This window comes from Pan troglodytes, chromosome 17 (genome assembly GCF_028858775.2).
Source record: "Pan troglodytes isolate AG18354 chromosome 17, NHGRI_mPanTro3-v2.0_pri, whole genome shotgun sequence".
In the NCBI taxonomy this organism is placed as follows: Eukaryota; Metazoa; Chordata; class Mammalia; order Primates; family Hominidae; genus Pan; species Pan troglodytes.
Genome location: NC_072415.2, coordinates 24,119,850 through 24,139,970, shown reverse-complemented (window position 1 = coordinate 24,139,970; position 20,121 = coordinate 24,119,850). Strand labels below are relative to the sequence as shown.

Sequence of the window (20,121 nt, the reverse complement as noted above, 5' to 3'; positions counted from 1 at the left end):
GAGAGAGTGAAGTTGAGTAGTGGCTCCTTTCCAAAAAGTGACAATGGAATCCTTAAGGATATAAATGCCATTAGGGTGGTTATAATAGACTAGAAGGCACTGAAGCAGGAGAGCCAGTGATTTGGCAAAAGGACTAGAGGGAAATGAAGTGTTTAAAGGCAGGAAGAGGCAGAAAAAGGAGAAACGGGGAAAAGCATTGTCAAGCTCATGATGGTAAGAACAATTGATTTTAGGATGAGGAAATGAAAGCATCAGACTTATTAAAACCATATGAAAACCAGTAATTATTTAAATTATTAAATTGACTTGTGCCAGTTGCACTGGGTGTGCCTAAGTAAGACAACTGTATATTTTATTATTCAAAATGAGACAATTTTGAGAGTGAACTTAACAATTATGCCTGGACAGCAGGTATAACCTGGGGTTTTCTGAGCAAACCAGAACATGTGGTCATCTTATGCCTGAGTCCAAATACCATAAAATGTAGTATTCTATGTTTTCTAATAAGTATCATTGCTGACCAGCATTTGAGCAATTTCTTTTATATCAATAAACACCAAAATATCAATTAAATCAATATATAGGTCTCAAATATTTTGGTTCATATATAGAATCACAAAAGAATCAGGGCATTTTGGTTATAAGTCACTGTTATTTCACTTTCAGTCTCATCAGTATTGAAATAATCAACTCTGTTAGCTTTGAAAGAAACAAATCTATGGGGAAGGGTAGGAGTCCTTGGAGCCAGACTGTTGGATTGGGATCCTGGCTCTTCTACTGACTGTGGGAACTTGGGCAGGTTATTTAGCCACAGTGGCTGTTTCCTCCCTGGGGATAGTAATAGTATTAATCTCACAGATTTATTGTGAGAATTAAAAACATTAAGTAAAGACCTTAGAATGATGACTGCAATATAGATCTATGGAAGAGCCAACTATTCTTTTATTATATTCTCAGGGCGCACTGTTCTTTTTTTTGCACAGTCCTTTGAATGATCATTTCCTGTCCTCTTTCCCTTCCCTCTCTTCCTACTCCATCTCCATCCCTTTCAGGTGTAAAAATCCAAATTGAATAAGGAAAGTAACTCTCACAGAAATAACGTATCAGAAAATATCCTTTCTACTTCAGCTTATGTTAGAAGAATAAGATACCACATAGAAGGGGGATCTTCCAAACCTAATAAATGTGGAGGTTGATTTCTTAATATACAAATTATTGATCATGATGATTTAATCAAAACTGAAGGATTCATTTACATTGAAAAAATGTTTGTTATTTGGTGTATAGTCAGGGTTTTCTAGAAGGACAGAACTAATAGGATATATGTATATATGAAAGGGAGTTTATTAAGGAGAATTGACTCACACAATCACAAGGTAAAGTACCATGAGGAGCAAGGAAGGCAGTAGTGGCTCAGTCCGAGCCCAAAATCTCAAAAGTAGGGAAGCCGACAGTGCAGCCTTCAGTCTGTGGCCAAAGTCTGAGAGCCAGTGGTGTGAGTCCAAGAGTCCAAAAGCCAAAGAACTTGGAATCTAACGTTCAAGGGCAGGAAGCATCCAGCATGGGAGAAAGATGAAGACCACAAGACTCTGCAAGTCCACCGCTCCCACCTTCTTCTGCCTGCATTATTCTAGCTGCGCTGGCAGTTGATTGGATGGTGCCCACCCACGTTGAGGGTGGGTCTGCCTCTTTCAGTGCACTGACTCAAATCTTAATCTCTTTTGGCAACACCCTCACAGACGCACCAGGAAAAATACTTTGCATCCTTCAATCCTATCAAGTTGACACTTAATATTAACCATCACACTTGGGTCTTGACAGTAAAGAGCATTACTTAAAAAATCAAGAAAATACTCTTTCTAACCCTTTGCAAAGAATATGACCTGCTTAATAGTTATCACAAATGGCAAACAGCAGTATTTTTTGGAAACATGGAAACTGGTTAGTGTAATAAGCCATTATTTCACATGGTGAAGTTTGGAAAACAGGAGAAAACCCTATTAGACATTCGCAGAGATATGTAGGAAAATAGGGGGCAGGGCAGTGTTTAGAGAAAGAAGGGAAACAAATGAAATAAAGCAAAAGAACCAAAATGTCTCTAGAAAGATGGGTCAGAGGCAGAGATAAATGAGAACAGAAGCTTGACCAGCTTTACATATTGAAAGGAACGTATCTGAAGTAGGAATTCTAGGAACATACCGATGATTAATACAAAGCCAGGATTTTACAGTCATTATGATGTTACTTTCTTAGAGAAATAAAATCCATACAGATTTGGTAAAAGGAGCATTTGAAGTCGTGGTCAATATTCTAGCTTACCTATCCTATTGAATTAAGAATTAAGCAGTGACAAGTGTATATATGTTTCCAAAATTTTGTTATCTCTTTCTCCCTATGTCCTCCTCTCCATCATTGCAAAGTTAATGGGACCCGTGACATCAAAGACACAGAAACAGACCAAATATCCAGTGTTTTCAGCAACGTTGGTAAATTCTTTAAAAATCTGGTGGAGTCAAGGGTCTTTCCAGCATCCAGTAGAATAAAGCATTGAACACAGAGTTAGTTGTTCAAGGCACACAAGCAGGAGTATGGATCAAGCTCACACAGCACTGCCCCAGAAGATAAATGAGCTCTGCCCTTAGATTATCTGCCCAGTCAAAAGACAGCATGATTTCCCTGAGACTTGGCCTCAGCATTCCTAAGCCGAGCTATAAATTTTTGGCTCTGAGAGCCATTTTCCAAGTACCACTAAGTCCTTTTTTGTGCTGTATTAAATAGCTATTTCCCAAGTTTATTGGCGAAGGGTTTGGGAAACAAACTGATGCCTGAGGAATTCTTTTGACCTGTGTCACTGCATGGAGTTGAAGGTTTGCTAGCAATATTATTTAGGATAATCCAAGTGAGAAATTCCTGTGGCAAACATACTATAATAAAACCATCAGATGAGCAATGGGTGAGGGGCTGGGGAACTTGTTAAAAGCAGTAAGGCATAACTAAGACTGTCCTTTTTTGCTTCGGTTTAGGGCAGAGATTCTGCTCTGGAATCTGGTGCTTGCTTGTCTTTTTTTTTTTTAAACAAAGTCGCTCAGGCGAGTGCGGTGGCATGATCTCGGCTCACTGAAACTTCTGCCTCCCGAGTTCAAATGATTCTCCAGCCGCAGCCTCCCGAGTAGCTGGGATTGCAAGCACGCACCACTAAGCCTGGCTAATTTTTGTAATTTTAGCAGAGATGGGGTGTCTCCATGTTAGCCAGGCTGGTCTCGAACTCCTGACCTCGGGTGATCCGCCCACCTCGGCTTCCCAAAGTGCTGGGATTACAGGCGTGAGCCACTTTGCCCAGCCACTTGCTTGTCTTTTAACATTGCACCAGAAAACCAGAAGGGAAAGGGTGAGAAATACAAATTGTCCAGTTTTCCTCCTAGCTGCTTGGTCTAGTTAAACATTTGTAGGTAGACAGACCTGAAAATAAGGTTTTATGGTATTTGTGATTTTTTTCTCTATCTATTCACTTATTATCTCAGATAAATGAGAATTGTGGTCTTCAATTAGAGAAGATCAAAGGCAAATCAGGAAATAGTGATTTATTTATTGTAAGAGTCAGGAATGGCATAGTACTGCTTTAGATTTGTTCTGAAATAATATGGAACTTGTTGCTCTATTAGACAGATTTTTATTAATGAGCTTTAAAAATCATACTTAATCACATATGACGCAGTAAAATTAAGTTTGAATAAAATCCTTGTTTAAAATCAATTTAAATTTAATAGTATGTATGGAGTGGGCTTTTCCTTTTAGATGCTTACTGTGTTTTCTTATAGGCATTATTTCACCGATCATACCTTACATATAGTTGGAAAGGAGGCAAATTCAGATATACTGGCAGCTGGGGATTTAGTTCTTAATCTCAAATCCTTTTAGACACAGTTACTCAAATTTCAGAATGTTTTATTAAAGAGTTGGTAGGAAAATTTGGAAAAAAAACTGGGCTTTTCAAAAAGTAAAGTTTAATCAAAAAAGGCAAGCCTAGAAATGAATAAGGAAATTCTGCTTTTCACTTAGAACATTCTATGATCAATAAACGCCTGTGTTTAGATGTAGTTTTTATTATTTCGTATCTTTTCTGTAGCATGTAAAGTTACAGGGACTTACCTTCATTTTGGTGGTTCTCTAATTTGTTTTTAAGTGCTACTAATTTTATTCAGAGTTATGCTGCATAAAATATGGTTGGTTCGTTTTAAAATGTATATTTAGAGCTTAAGCCCTGCACCTAATAGGTTTAAGAATTTAAAATACGCTGGATATGCTTATGGAACATCAGTATTAAATGAGTGAAGAAATTGAAATCTACAGCACATCTATTTGGAAATTACAATAGCAAAAACAAAAGGTAAATAGTAGCTAAAATTGGAACACTTTCAGATTCCTACCTTATCTTGAAAAACTATGAAAGAATAACAGAGAAACTAGGCTCTTATGCCCAGCTGCAAAGTTCCCCTGCTAAAGAATAACCTGACTTTAAATTTCACCCCCAAGTCTCCGCTTCCCACTGTGTTTAAAAACTGTGGTCACAGGTGGTTGGTTCCTTTTTCAGAAGGCACTTCATTTAGATCGGTATCAGAACCTTGTTTGATTCAACAAGAAGGCTATGCTAATTGTTGGCTATTTTCTTGGAGAGGGACATCAAACTGTAATCAGGAATTTTAGGAGAAACTTGTGATCAAAACATTTGCAGCAGGAGTTCAAACAAAGAATTCAATGTGCTAAAATAATGAAGTGAATCTTCTCTGTCATGGAATTATATCCTAACTATGCCTGCCTATGTAAGTTCAAACACACACACACGCACAAACTACATGTTTTGGAGAAGTGCAGCGAACAGATAGGTTTTTTCCGCTTTAGAAACATTGGGCCACTTTAAAAGTTTGGTGACAGTAAATTGGCAAATATGATTATTTTCATTTTCCAAGTAAAAAAATTGTAAGTTTCTGATGCTGTGAAGAAAAAGCAAAAGAAGTATAATTTGTAGGAGTACTCTCAAAGTCAAGATCCTCTTATCCTAAAAACCAGACTACAATCCCCATCACACCAAGAAATTCTTAGGTCCAGGTAAGAAACAAACTCAGAATTCAGCAAGTACATTGTAAAATTATACAGTATAGTATAATGGACATACAGTAAAATAATGAAATTTAAATGCATGACTTCTGTGAAATTATTTTAAAAGAATTTTTAAACTAGCAGAAAAGTTTATTTTTACTGATGGTTCTGTTGTTTTTACAACACATTCAAAACACTTTCTACAGAAGCTTTCAGTTCCTTAGCAAGGTAAAAGATTTCTCACTAAGAAAATGGATTGCTTTGATAAAGCAATAATTAGCATTGGTGTCAAATTTATTATTATCCAAAGCTTATCTCAATTTAGCTATTGCAATAGAGCTTTCCCTTTAAAACCTCCATCACCATTACTATTACTTTACATTCTGATCTTTAATTCATTGGAAGGGATTTGTTACAGTTAGTCTGGGTCAGTGACTCAATCTCTTCAAGAGGAGGAAACACCAAAATGGGCCTTGTACTTTCCTGGATTCATTTCATGTTACTGATTTTACCTGGGTGTAATTCAGAATACAAATGTAGAAGTTGTATATATCCATATCAGGGGTCCTTAGCATATGGGAAGATGAGATCGTGGTATTATACTTAGGTCTCTGTATACAACAACCTTTTTTATTTTTCCAAGTTAAATTCAGTCTTTAAAATGCACGCAAACATACACAAAACAGCATATATATATTATATGATTCCCTTTATATATTGTGCAAAATAAGCAACACTAATCGGGGGTATCAGAAGTAAGGTTAGTAGCATCTTAGAGATGGGGGTGGGGGTGAGGGCAGGGGCAGGTAGTGAGTGCAAGGAACATGGGGCGAGCTCCTGAGTTACTCTTCTTTTCTTGATTTCAGTGACATTTCATAGGTGTATTCTGTCTGTGGAAACTCATTAGGCAATCCACTTATGGTTTGTTCTGTTTTCTTCATGTATATTACATTAAAATGTTTTTAAAGGCATGTGTATTTGTAAACATGGAATTTTGGTTCCTCAGCTTGGGTCTTGGATATTCACCCAAATACAAGTTGGAAAGGCTGTTTATGTGCACACGTATCTCACAGATCTTGGAGTCTAGCCCACGGTGTTAAGTGAAGGAAACAGTATTGATGGAGGCAGGCATTGCCACTGCTTAACCCTCAGCATGAATCTGGGCTCCTAGGCCCTAGGCTTGGACCATCAGCCGCCCAGCCATATTATAATCTGTTAACAGGTGTGGATGAGGACCAAGGATCAGAATCAGGAAGAGCCAGTGGTCAGTGAGGGAATTGGGAAGTAAAGCCAACAAGCCAAGCATTGTTAATGATCGAATGACCTCCAAATATGTACCTTCAGCCCAGCCTCCTTCCTGAATAGTGGTTTTCAACTTGGGCTCTGCAATTTGGAAGACTCAATTCCTCTTTTAGCTTTGCCATTTTGTAGCTGTGAACCTTTGGCCAAGTTATGTTATCTCATTAAGCCTGAGCTTCCTTATTTGTAAGAAGATGTATGACAATATAGAGTTGTTGGCACACTCTTGGTTATATAGGAAAGGTTTAAGAAGGGTAGATAGCAAGGGTAGTTGCTGTCAATAACCAGTGGTCTACAGGCAGTTCCACAGGTTTCTCAAGTCCAATTTTTTACTTTGTCATCTCTGCTCACCATTATTTACCCATTTGCTGGTAGCATAGGAATCATTCTCCTTTTCTCCTTCCCTCTACCAATCACCCCATTGATTAGCTTTCCAGTGTGTGTCAGTTTCTTTCATCACCATGGCATGACTCAAGCTGTCAGCCGCTTGTCTTACTTCAGATGCCTCCCAGGTGCGCATCCCGCTCCAAAGGTTTCTTATAATGCAGACAGTGATTTTTCTAAAATACAAATTCAACCATGCCACACACACACACCCTGCTTGAAATTCTATAATGGTTTTCATTTCCCTTAGGGTAACCTGAACTGCTTAATATTTTATACCACTTTATAAGGCTTTACATGGCCTGATTTGCCACCACTTCCCTCTCTAGCTTCAAATTTTGCTGTTTCTCTTTTTCAGTCTATACTGCAAAAGGATGTAATTTCATTCAGTTTCCCCTTCAACATGCTACGCATCCTCTTTCAATTCATGCACGATATTCTTTCCGTTAGAAATAGTCTGCTGTGCCTCCCCCATTTTTATGAAATGAACTGTGTGCCCCCAGAATTTATATGTTGAAGTCTAATCCCTACTACCTCAGAATGTGACTATATTTAGAGATAGGGCTTTTAAAGAGTTAATTAAGTGAAAATAGGGCCTAATCTAGTATCCCATACTGGTGTCCTTACATGAAGAGAAGATTAGGACAGAGGGAAGACCAAGTGAGAATGCAGGGAGAAGACAGCCATCTATGAGCCAAGGAGAGGGGCCTCAGGAGAAACCAACGCTGTCAGTACCTTGATCTTAGACTTTTAATTTCCAGCACTGTGAGAAAAAAAAATCTTAAGCCATCCAGTCTGTGACGTTTTGTTATGGCAGCTCAAGCAGAGTAATATACGCACAATGAATTCACTTCCCTGCTTCAGGACTGAGCGTAGAAATAATGTTTTCTGGGGTACTCTCTGGGTCAGGCCAAGTGCCCTCTGATTGGCATAACAACACCAAAACTATACTGACCATTCACCATGCCTTGTATCATCCCATTTAATTTCCACAATAACTTTATGAGAGGGATGGTTGTTTGTTTGTTTGTTTGTTTTGAGATGGAGTCTTGCACTGTCTCCCAGGCTGGAGTGCAGTGGCGTGATCTCGGCTCACTGCAACTTCTGCCTCAAGCGATTCTCCTGCCTCGGCCTCCTGAGCAGCTGGGACTACAGGCATGCACCACCGTGCCTGCCTAATTTTTGTATTTTTAGTAAAGATGGGGTTTCACCACGTTGGCCAGGCTGGTCTCGAACTCCTGACCTCAAGTGATCCTCCCACCTCAGCTTCCCAAAGTGCTTGGATTACAAGTATGAGCCACCACTCCTGGCCACAAGAGATGATTTTATCATCCTAAATTTACCAATTAGAAAACTGGGGAAAAGAGGAGTTGCTAGACATGTACAGATGACGCAATCTTTTTCCTCAGTTCTTATTTTTCAAGGAAGAATATTCCTGCACACATTTTAGAGTTTGACTTCCAGACTAGCCTTATTACTGTGTCATAGCAGTCATCCTACTTTACTGCAGACACTTGTTTAATTTTCTTCTCTGCTAGTCTCAAAACTCCGGGAGCACAAAGCCTACGTCTGGAATTTTTTTCACTGACCTATCAGCCAGTGTCCAGCACAGTGTGTGTCCCACAAATATGTGCTGGGTGCTCCCAGCTCCAGTGCTGAGACAAGTGAGCTGCCAGTAGTCTTGCCTGGCCCATAGATGGGGAAGGAGAACAGCAATGCTCTTTAGGTAGGGAGGATACAGGAGCCGAAGTGCAGCGGAGAGGGCTTAAGTGAGCACAGCGCTCTGAGCTTCTCCCTCTTCTCTCTCCACAGTTTTTGCAGTTCTCTTTATTTAGGTTTAGAAAAAGAAAGTATTAAAGCAGAGAAATAATGATCAAGAATATGCTATATCCAATCTTTATTTGTACAATCTAGTTGGCTGTTTTCTTCTATCAAACTAAAGAAAAAAATAGCTTTCTTTAGAAATTTGAAATATGGATGATAAAATCTAATTCCACACACTTGAAGTTGTCCATGGAAGGAGTCCTCGTAGACATGAAAGAATGAGGTAGTAATTTCAGTGAAATGAAGGGCAGTAGCTCAATTACTGAATTGCTTGGTATTAGAAAAAAGAACATGAATTGGTACCTTTTCTAGAATTTCACAGGCACTTCCTACAATCCAGGGTGCATGAATATTAGTGTATAAGCCCACGTCCAAAGAGATCAAAGGAAATATTAGCATATCAACACTGTGACACTACCTGCCATTAGTCATTTTAGTAACTGTCTTGATGATCAGATTGAAAAACCGTAGTGTATGTAGGGTTTGGCATTATCGAGGTTTCAGGCATCGCCTAGGGGTCTTGGAGCATATCCCCTGAGGAAGAGCAGGGACCACCCTATGTCTCAAGAGAGGCTTAAAGTGTTGTTAGAGTTCAGAGGAAGATGGCTGCTCCCTAGAATCAGGGAAGTCATCAGCCAGAGACTAAGTTGGCCCTGACATTGTTGTAATAACCCCTCTTCAGGAGCTGAAAGCCTGCCAGCCTCCCTGAGGCAGTAGTCAGTTCTCTGACTGATTGGATCTGACCTATGTGTTAGGCCAGTGAACGAGCCAAGAGAGATTCCATTTTTAAGCCTGCTTTAGAATTCAAATCAATCAAAACTCTTGTAAGGTTATTCTGCATCTTATCCCTATGATTGATCAATTCAAGCCTGAAAACAATGGCTGGACTTTCTGCATGTTATACTCTGACCTTGGTGCTAAAAAACGCTAATGTTAGAAATTACGGGCAGTTGCTGTCTGGCCATTTTATTTCATTACTTTACAACGTGCTTAACCAAAAAGGCCTGTACTATTGAGTTTAAACCAAATGACCAATACAATTGAGGTATTTATCTCCAACAGAGGACTTACACTGGAAAAAAAAAAAGACTCAACAATAATTATTGCTACAGGCTTTAGCAGTCAGACACAAGATGTTACAAGCTAATACTAGATTTGATTTGCTAATGTTTTGCTGAGGATTTCTGTGTCTATGTTTGTAAACGATGTTGGTCCATAGGTTTTTGTTCTGGTAATGTCTTTGTACAGATGGTTTTGGTATCATTATAATCCTGGCTTCTTACAATGAATTGAGAAGAGTTCCTTTTACCTCTTTTCTGTGCAAGTTTGGTTTCTTCCTTAATGTTTAATAGCATATTAGTGAAGCCATCTGGGCTTGGAGTTTTCTTTGTGGGAAGGTTTTAAATTATGAATTCAATTTCTTTAATAAATATGGGTCGATCTCATTTCTTCTTCTGTCAGTTCTAATAAATTATCTTTCAAGGCATTTGTCCATTTCATATAAGCTGTTGAATTTCTTGGCATGGAATTCTTCAAAATATTCCCTTATTTTCTGTTTGTGATCTGTAGGATTTTTAGGTACAAGGCTCTTTTTTTCCTTTTCAACACTGCCTATTTTTTGGCTCAAGCTGAGCTATAAATTTATTAATTTTACTTATCTTTTCCAAACTCTGCTTTAAAAAATTTTTTTTCTATTGTTTGCCTGCTTACAGTTTCATTGATTTTTGCTCGTCTTAATTATTTCTTTGCTTCTATTTACTTTTGACTTAATTTAATGCTCTTCTTTTAATAGCTTCCGTAAGGTGGAAGCTTAGATAATTGATTTTGTATCTCTCTTCCATTTTAATATAACCATTTATTGCTATAAAATTCCCTCTGAGGATTGCTTTAGCTGCATCCCATATATATTGGTTTGTTGTCGTTTTCTTACTATTGAGTTCAAAATATTTTCTAATTTCTCTTGGGATTTCTTCTTTGACTTTTCAGGATATTTAAAAGTGTGTTGCTTAATTTCCAATCTTTGGGGATTTTCTGGGTATTAAAAAAATCAATTTCTAATTTAATTCCATTGTGGTCAAAGAACATACTTTGCATGAATTAAGTCCTTTAAAATTTCTTGAGACTTGTTTTATGGCTTGTCATATGATTTGTCTTGGGAATGTTCCCTGGGAACCTAAAAAGAATGTGTAGTCCACTCTTTGGGATGAAAGTAGTCTATAAAGATCCATTAAGTGAATTTGGCTGAGGCTATTGTTTGTTTTCTTTATTTTTCCTGATGTTCTGTCTACTTGTCCTATCCCTTACTGAGGGAAGAGTGTTGAAATCTCCAACTATAATTGTGCATGTGTTGCTCCTTTCAGTTCTGAAGGGTTTTTACTTCAAATATTTTGAAGCACTGTGTTTCAGGGCATACTCATTTAGAATTATTAGGTTTTCTTGATGAATTCAATAATTTATCATAAGTAAATATCCCTCTTGGTCTTTAGTCCTAGTTCTTTTTCTGAAGCTGTAACAGCCATAGAGTTGTGCTGCTGAGACCTCCTTTCCAAAGAGTGGAATACTTAGCCCACAGCCTCAGTTGCCACACTTCAGGACCTGCCAGTCTTCCTGTAGTGGCTCTGCTCTCCCCAGGATGCCACTGGCCCATGACTGAGCACAGTGTGGTACTAAACTGGGCTGATACAGCACCAATGCCAGCTCCTCTGATGGACAGTTTCTGCTGAGAGATCTCTGTAGGCCTGGCTGAGACTTTTGGGGACCCAAAAGTCCCAGACTCTTCCTACTCAAGTCTTTTTCCCCTTCTCTGATCATAGGTTTCAGATCTTCAGTCATGTTTGAAGGCTTTTCTATACCCAGTGTGGCTCCTGTTTACCTTAATCTTTCATGGCTGTTTCCCCGCAGTAAATCTCCTGAGCTTCTGATTCAGTATTGACAACTGCTTCATGCAGGACCCAAGCCGCCGCACAAATCTACCTGTCTGAATGATGTGGCCGCCCCAGCTTTCTTATGATTAACGCTTGCATGTCATATCTTGGTCCGTCCTTTACTTTTCCTGTGCCTGTGTCTTTCTGAAGTGTAAAGACAGCATATATGCTTGGGTTTGGTCTACTATCTTGCTATATGTTTACTATTTATCCCATCTGTTCTCTTCCCTTTTTCTCACTCATTTCCGGCCCTCGTTTATATTACCTGAGTTTTACTGGTTTTTTTTTAGTATTTTATTTTATCTCTACTCTTTTAGCTCTTTGTTCATTATTTTTTGTGATGGCTGCAGAGTTTACAACATGACACTTTATCTTATCACATTCCACCTTTGAGTAATGCTATCATTTCCTATCATAAGAATCTTATGATCTTTGCTTTCATTTTTTTCTTCCTCTCCTTTTTGCTGCTATCATATATTTTATTTATTACATGTCATAAACCTTAAAATACATTATTATTTTTGTTTCATACAGTCAATTTTATTTTAAAGAAATCAAAATAAGAAAATAGTTTCTTTTATATGTAGCCATATATTTGCAATTCCCCACATTTTTATTCTTTTGTAGAGGTCCAAGTTTCCATCTGGTATTATTTTCTTTCTGCTTGAAAAACTTTAATTTTTTTTTTCTAGTGCAGATTAGCTGGCTCTGTGCTTTTGTTTGTCTAAAAAAGTATTTATCTAGTCTTCCTTTATGAAGGATAACTTCACTGGATATTGAATTTTAGGTTGATCATTTCTTTCTTTTAACACTTTAAAGATGTTGCTCTACTACTTTTAGCTTGTGTGGTTCCTGACAAGAAGTTTGCAGTTATTCTTATCTTTGTTCTTCTGTATGTAATATGTCTGTTTTTTTCTACTCTGCTGCTGTCAATATTTTCTCTTTATCTCTGTCTTTCAGCAATTACATCATTATTTGCCTGTCTGTGGTTTTGTGTTATCTTTCTTCGAGTTCACTGAGTTTCTTGAATCTGTGATCTATAGTTTTCAACAAACTTGGAAAATTTTCAGCCACTATTTCTTTAAATCAGTTCCCCCTCCCAATCCCCATCCTAGCACTCCAGTACCACATATGTTGGACTACTCCATGTCATCCCACAGGTCACTCAGACTGTATTCAATGTTTCCAAACTTTTGTTCCCTGTGTGTTTCAGTTTGAGTATTTTCCATATTTTGTCTCCAAATTTATTGGTCTCTTGTTCTGCAGTTGATTAATGTGCTAATAATTCTATCTAGTATATTTTTCATTTCAGATATTTTGTTCATTTCCAGAAAGTTTTATTTTCTTATCTCCCATTTCTCTCCTCTTATTTTTCTTTTTAAGTCCTTAAATAGTTGAGCATATTTATGATTTCTCTTTTTATGTCCTTATGTGCTAATTCCACCACCCTTGACTCTGTCATTTCTGAGTCTGTTTTTGAGCCTCATTTTCTTGCTTCTTTGCATGTATGTAGTTTTTTAGTTAATGCTGGACTGTTATTTTGTTGTTGTTGTTCAGTGCAAGGTTTTATTGCCTTTCTTTTAAAGTTTTGTTAAGGGAGGTCTAGAGTAGACTTTACTTAGGCTGATTTAGTTTCACTAAAGTGAGAGACTTCTGGGGTTTTGAGTAAAACCCCAGGTTCTCAACAAAGACTTTCTATTCTGATTGGTCCAAAGTCAAATGCCTCCCAGCCCTTTAGGAGCTCTGGGAATTGCTTAACTTATGGAAGATCTTTTTCTAGGGGGTCAGGGGCTGCTCTATGAAGTTGACGCTGCACATGAGTGACTTAATATTTAGCAACAAACGCAAGGAGACCCCCATATGGATTAATTGAGCTCTTTGTCTCTATAACTTCTTCCTGTCAGATACTTTTTCTTCCAAATTCCATCTGCCTTAGCCTCCCTGAACTCTGTTCCATGTCCCCTTAACTCAGTGAGACCCCAGTGTTCTTGGCTTCCCCTTGCTGTACTGCTGGTCTGTGCGGTTCATCCGGGTGGAAAGCTGGGATGCCTGTAGGACTCACTCAGCATTCCCTTTCTCTCAGGCATCACATCTTCTGTTGTGCTTCCTCTTATCCAATGTCTATAAACAGTTTTTTATGTAGTTTATGCAGTTATCTAGTTGTTTATGGTGGCAAGGCTAATCTAATATCAGTTCATCCTTTATGGCCAGAAACAATTTCAGCTTTTATAAATATTCTGGGTGTTTCCTTCTAGACATTAAGGTAGCCTTTCAGACCCTCTTTAGATTTGAGAGAGAAGCAACTTTTTGGTAGGGTGAGAAGAGACTCCGGGGCCATTGATTGTGCCCTGGACTGACACAAGCTGATATTAGACACAGGACCATAGTTGGCATCCCAGATAGGAAGGGGGTCTGACAACTGGGAGATTGAGGGGTTGCTGTGGCTCCTGCTCCTCCCAGGTCCTGTTTCCCAATCATCTTTCACACATAAGGAATATAAGTCAGGGACAACCTGTACATCTAAACTATTCCAAGAAAGTAATTTCCTAACTGGGGCTCCATGTCTATCGTTTCATTTATGGATGTGAATTTTCTTTCTCCTTTGCATGTCCATGGCAATTTAAATAATTCTTTAATCTTTTTCTTTTGCGTCAATGCTATTCATTTAGGACTTCCAAAAGCGAGGAACTCTGTTAAGGGATTTGCATTCATAAACTCATTTAATTTTCACTATGACCCAATGAGGTAGGTACTGGTATGATCTCTATTTTATTCACGAGGAAAGCGAGACTTGGAAAGATTAAGAAATTTGCTCAAGATCATGCACCTATGTTGTGCCAAAGCCAGGATTTGCACCCACGTCCTTTTCATTTCGTGCTCTACATTCCTGCTATTAGGTTATCTTTCTGTCTTATACTGCACACTACCTTTGTACTACAGCTATTTCTGTGTCTATCTTCGTAGTTTATGAATTGATTGAGAATAGGAACCCTGTACTTACACATTTTGTGTCTTCACGGCATTTATCAGGGCCCTTGCCCACAGCAATTTGGAAAGAGAAAAGGGGGAGGAAATGTCTCCTTTATTATTTATTTTGGAAAACAAATACCCCTAAACTCTTAGAATTAACTTGCCATCAAAATATTTCCTTATCGAGAATATTTTCCTTTCAAGGTAACTTCGTCTTATTTATTTTATTCCTAACAAATCATAGTTACTGGAATCAGCTGGTAGGAAATTAGTTATCCTTCTATAAAACAACAGATGGCAGCAAGGAAAAATTCATTTTTGTTTTGTTGCAAAGTGTACATAAGCAGTAATTGCAGGCTTTGGGATAATGTGTTCTATGATATTTGTTCCTTTTAGTCATGGACATAAATGATCTTCTCTTACAAGACTGATTTTTGTGTTTTCTGTAGCATCAGATAAATATTTATTAAAATATGATATATGGGCTCAAATAAGGATAGAAATAGCACAAGACCGTGTAATCAGTAACTTGAAGTTATCCTTTCATTTGTGAACCAAATACGCAGTGCTGTCTTGATTAAATCTGTCAATAATCTGGGCAATAAAGCAATTCTACAGGAAAAAGCTGACCGGTGCATTGGCATCCCCAGGGTAGGATGTCAGAGCTTTTGGGTGCTTCCAAAGTGTTGTTACATTAGATGAAGAAAAAAGACTTGACTCTTGGATGGCAGTTTCCACAATTCATCCCCACCTTCCCCTGGGATCAAACGTGCTTGTCACAGGCAGCATTTAAGCCACATCTGATAACCTTCCATAGTTGAGCTCTCTTGCTCCACATAGACTGATATTTGTCAAGCCAGAGGCTACTTGTAAGGTGAGAAAGCCTGGCTGCTGGAAGCTGTTAAAAAATCGATATCAGACTTCTTTAGAATCTTTAATTATTCAATTAAAAAATGCCTCCAGCCCTTGGGCAGCTGAGCGAAGGGGAGAGGGAAGAGGTGTGGGAGGTGGGGGGTGGGAAGCCATATTGCCCCAGTGTTTGAAACCTTGAATTCAGAAAAACATAAAGAGAATGAAGACTTGTGAAAGTCAGTCAATTTTGTTTTTATTTGACCATACTCTGTTCTTAGAGATTCTTTTTCATCAGCCCAAATCTGTAACTTTCAGGTTCAATAATTATGAAACTCTTCTCCATATTTTGGAACTAAAATGTCTTCATTCAGAGTGAGCAACTTTAAATCTTTTTTTGTTTTGTTTTATTTTTATTTTTATTTTTGAGACAGGGTTTTGCTCTGTCACCCAGGCTGGAGTGCAGTGGTGTGATCATGGCTCACTGCAGCCTTGTTCTCCTGGGCTCAAGCAATCCTCCTGCCCCAGCCTCCTGGATAGCTGGGACTATGGGTGTGCACCACCACACCTGGCTAATTTTTAGATTTTTTTGTAGAGATGAGTGGGGTATCTCACTATGTTGTCCAGACTGGTCTCAAACTCTTGAGTTCAATTAAATCCCCCTGCCTCAGCCTCCTAAAGTGCTGGTATTACAGTTATAAGCCACTGTGCCTGGCCTAAATATTTATTTTCAATTATTAATGCTCACAAAAAGATCTGTAGTAAGATAGTTCTTGTCCTCTCTAAAATGTGGGAGCCAAGAGAGGGTAGAGAGGAAAAGAAGAGAGATGGGGAGAGGTTCGTATTTCACAAGCAAAGCAAGAGCGTTCCTTAGAAGTGAGAGGGAATTATGTTCCACATGATCTTTTGAGATTCAGGATCTTTCATCTCTTGGTAATTTTATAAAATGGACAAATAACCACTAAAGTCACTTCCTTCGTTACACATAATTAATGAACATTCATCAAGGAATTGATTTGTGGTCCTTAGTGACCTGAACTGGATTCAAGCAATAATGTGAAGGCCCAACACTAAATACCATATGTTGTTTCTGATCCTTGAGACTATCCTGTTGCCTAGTACGTTTTTATGTTAAACATTAGTAGTTGGATCTAAAAACCACAAGAGAACACATGTCATTTTCCTTGTCTGGATAATGCTCTTTATGTAGTTAGATAAAAGGTTAGGACTGTTGTTCAACAGCATGTTAGGGTGACTAGCTGGAAGAGAGGAAACATACAAATGATAAAATTCAAAGTAGTAGATACCTCAGATACCCTGAGCTGATCATTACACATTCTATGCATGTAACAAAATATCACATATACCCCATAAATATGTAAAATATTATGTATCAATACAAAATCCTCTCAAATCCATAAAACCCCACAAAACCATTAATGAATCCCACTGCCACCAAGGTAGGACTTAAAGGACAATGGGGAGTTTTCATTTTTAAGGGAAACAAGCCCAAAAAAGGACTTTAGGTATACTCTAAACTAAGCTAAATTGTTTCAGTGAATTAATTCATACTAAATATTGTACCTAATAGTCACACTCCATGAAGTTCATTTGTACATTAACCATCTTAATAGTATGTTTCAACTGGGTGCTCTAACAGAATGTAAGGTCATATTTATTACATTTGTTTCCAGGAGCTCCAACTTGTCTTAAAGTTTACTACATTGCATTTTCCCTGGGATGTTTCTCTATAGAAAAACGGTACAGACAGTTCCTGACTTAGAATGGTTCGACTTAGGATCTTTTTACTTTACAATAGTGCAAAAGTGATATGTGTTCTGTAGAGACCATACTTTGAGTACCCATTCAACCATTCTGTTTTTCACTTTCAGTACAGTATTCAATACATTATATGAGATATTCAACACTTTATTATAAAATAAGCTTTGTGTTAGAGGATTTAACGAACTATATGATAATGTAAGATAATGGCACGTTTATGGTAGGCTAGGGTGAGCTGTGATGCTCTGTAGGTTGGGTTTATTCAATGCATTTTTGACTTATTTGACAGTATTTTCAATTTGTGATGGGTTTTATTTTTATTTATTTATTTATTTTTTTTTTTGAGACGGAGTTTCGCTCTTGTTGCCCAGGCTGGAGTGCAATGGCACGATCTCGGCTCACTGCAACATCTGCCTCCGCCTCCCGGGTCCAAGCAATTCTCCTGCCTCAGCCTCCCGAGTAGCTGGGATTATAGGCATGCATCACCACACTCAGCTAATTTTTGTATTATTAGTAGAGATGGGTTTTCACCATGTTGGCCAGGCTGGTCTCGAACTCCTGACCTCAGGTGATCCACCCGCCTCAGCCTCCCGAAGTGCTGGGATTGTGAAGGTTTTATCTGGAAATAACTCCATCATAAGTCAAGAAGTATCTGTATTCATTCACTAATTAAATATGTATTTGTTTGAGTTTTACCGTGTGTAGAATGCTGTACTTTGTCTGAAATTATGCATTTATCCATTTATTCATTTAGCAAATATTTATTGTATGTTAATGTATGCCAGGAACAGTTCTTGGCACTGGAAATGTTAAATCAGCATAGCAAATGAAGTTTCTATTCCACCTGTGACCTAGGTGCCAATGAGGAAGTCAGACAGTACACAAGCAACAGATACATACATAATGTAATTTTGGAGAGAAGAGAAGAAATAAATTAGCTCCTTTTACTAATGTCTGATATTGTGTGACAGCAGCTGGGAAATCAGATAATGCGGTATAATGATAGCATGATCTTTTATAGAGGGCCAAGTATAGGGTCTTTTACAGTCATCTTATGCAGTTCTCATAATAGCTTTGTAAAGTGCATATTATCAATGCCATTTATTCAGATGGAAAATCTGAGGCCCAAAGAGAATCTGTGAATTTCAGAAGGGCTCAAAGCTAGTAAATGGCAAAGTTTTTTTAATCAGACCCTTGCCTTCTGACCATAAGTTGCGTGGTTTTTCTCTGCATTGCTGCTTGATATTTACTGAATTAATCATCCATGAATTCTTTCCTTTCTACATTTCAGGTTAAAAAAATCTTTCGGGAATAGGAAAACTTTTTGCAATCACAACAGTTATGGTTTTTGCTTTTGACTTTTGAATAAAGCTCCACATTTGTTAAGTGGAGAAAAGAAGGAAGGAAAAACTGTAAAAATTGTCCTCACACACTGCTTGGGTTTCTATTAATCTCAGCCTTCTTGAGGCTGATTACACTTTGCAGTCTTCCTTAGGAAATGGATGGAAGTTTGAGCTGAGACACAAACAGGAAGGCCCCAGGCAGCATTGGTCCCACAGGCACCACCTCCTTAAATAGCTTCTGTGCAGTGGAATTAGTTCTTCACTTAGAGAAGAAACTCCATTGCCCTTTGTTTCTGGCCCTGCGCGGCTGGAGGCGGCCAGCACTGTCCTGTCCTGGTTGAAGCAACTTTAATGTGTGTGGGGTGCTGAATGTGGGCTGGGTATGGCTTCCCTGCCTTTGGGCCATGGAGAGACACACTTGCAGAGGGGTTTTGTGGGTCTTCCTCAAGAATATCACCCCTGAAATTTTTAACCTGCTAAAAGGTAAGGTTCTAAGCACTTCTTAATAACTTCGGCCACAGACTTCTTTCTGCAGACTGGTTCTTTCTTTTATGTAAAAGAGAAAGGAAGGCGCAGATAGCTGTGATAGCTTTTTTTAAATCTATTTTTAGGGGCTTATAGTTTTATTATTAGTTTATAGATGCATCATATTGATAGTAAATTGCCATTTTTTAACCTCTCACAGCAGATTTTTGTCATGGTATGGATATGGATTTTTAAACCTCAAATATACAAGTTAAGTCCTATTGATAATTTGAGAGGACTAGTTAAAATGTGTTCTTAATAGATGGTTAAAAATGAATTGCTTAGAAGTCTTTTGATTCCTATTTCTGTTTGTGTGCTGGAGCCTTTAAACTAACCCAATCTTTCCAGTTAATTACCTAATTTTAGAAAAATCTACTGAGGTAGATAGAGTTCATTAGCCAAGCAAGCTATTCTATTCTTTAATGGAATTAATGCACGTCTGTGGGCAGGCTTACCAAGGCTTTCCTCCTGCTGTCAGCGCTGGGACAGAGGGCACCCACCAGAAGTGGCTGTGTGTTGCCCTGGTCCTACACCTATGGGTGGGTGGGGAAGGAGTTCTACAGGAAAGAGGTTTGCTGGGGGATTTGTGTGACCTGCATCTGTCCATTTCTTCTGATCTTTCCGTGGCCTCTGTCTACCCCTCCCTTAAGCACCTTCTTAGAAATTAATTAGCACCTGTGTTAGTGTAGTCTCAAAGCCAAGGACCTAATTAGTCTGATCAATAGCACGCAGAGGCTCTTCTTCGGGAAATACAAATGTGTGCTCTTCCCAGAAAGGCTTCCATAATATCGATTAACCTCTTTTCATGTTTAATTTGTAAAGCATTGTCATACATACAGCTACCTTGTCAATGACTCTTTGTTTGTCTTCTATTTCATTTTTGTTCTTGTTCTTGTCCTTTGTGATGGGTTTGGTTGGAGAGGAGGAGCGTTAAGAGAGGTGGTCTTGCTGTTTATTTGAATTTCCTTTTTAAAATTAGATTGCAATCATCTGCATCAGAGCATTATAGATTCCTTTTCCTTGAGCAGTGTCATCTGTGTATTTACAAAGTGTGTTTATCGTTTCCTTATTGTTCTTAAGTGTTTTTACTAGAGCATTTTGTAATCAAAAAGTCAAGTCTTCTT

General features: G+C 38.3%; 1 protein-coding gene across 6 annotated transcripts in view; it reads left to right on the top strand.

Moving 5' to 3' along the window:
• Nucleotides 1-20,121, top strand: part of ARHGAP28 (Rho GTPase activating protein 28) — a 184,259-nt gene that overhangs the window by 25,974 nt on the left and 138,164 nt on the right. Inside the window, exon 1 of one of the 6 annotated variants that reach the window (XM_009433675.5) lies at nucleotides 18,867-18,955. The exons of the other annotated variants lie outside the window; for them this stretch is intronic. The gene's annotated coding sequence lies outside the window, so the exon portion shown is untranslated. Of the gene's footprint in view, nucleotides 1-18,866; nucleotides 18,956-20,121 lie in introns of those variants that run through there. 6 annotated transcript variants of the gene reach the window in all.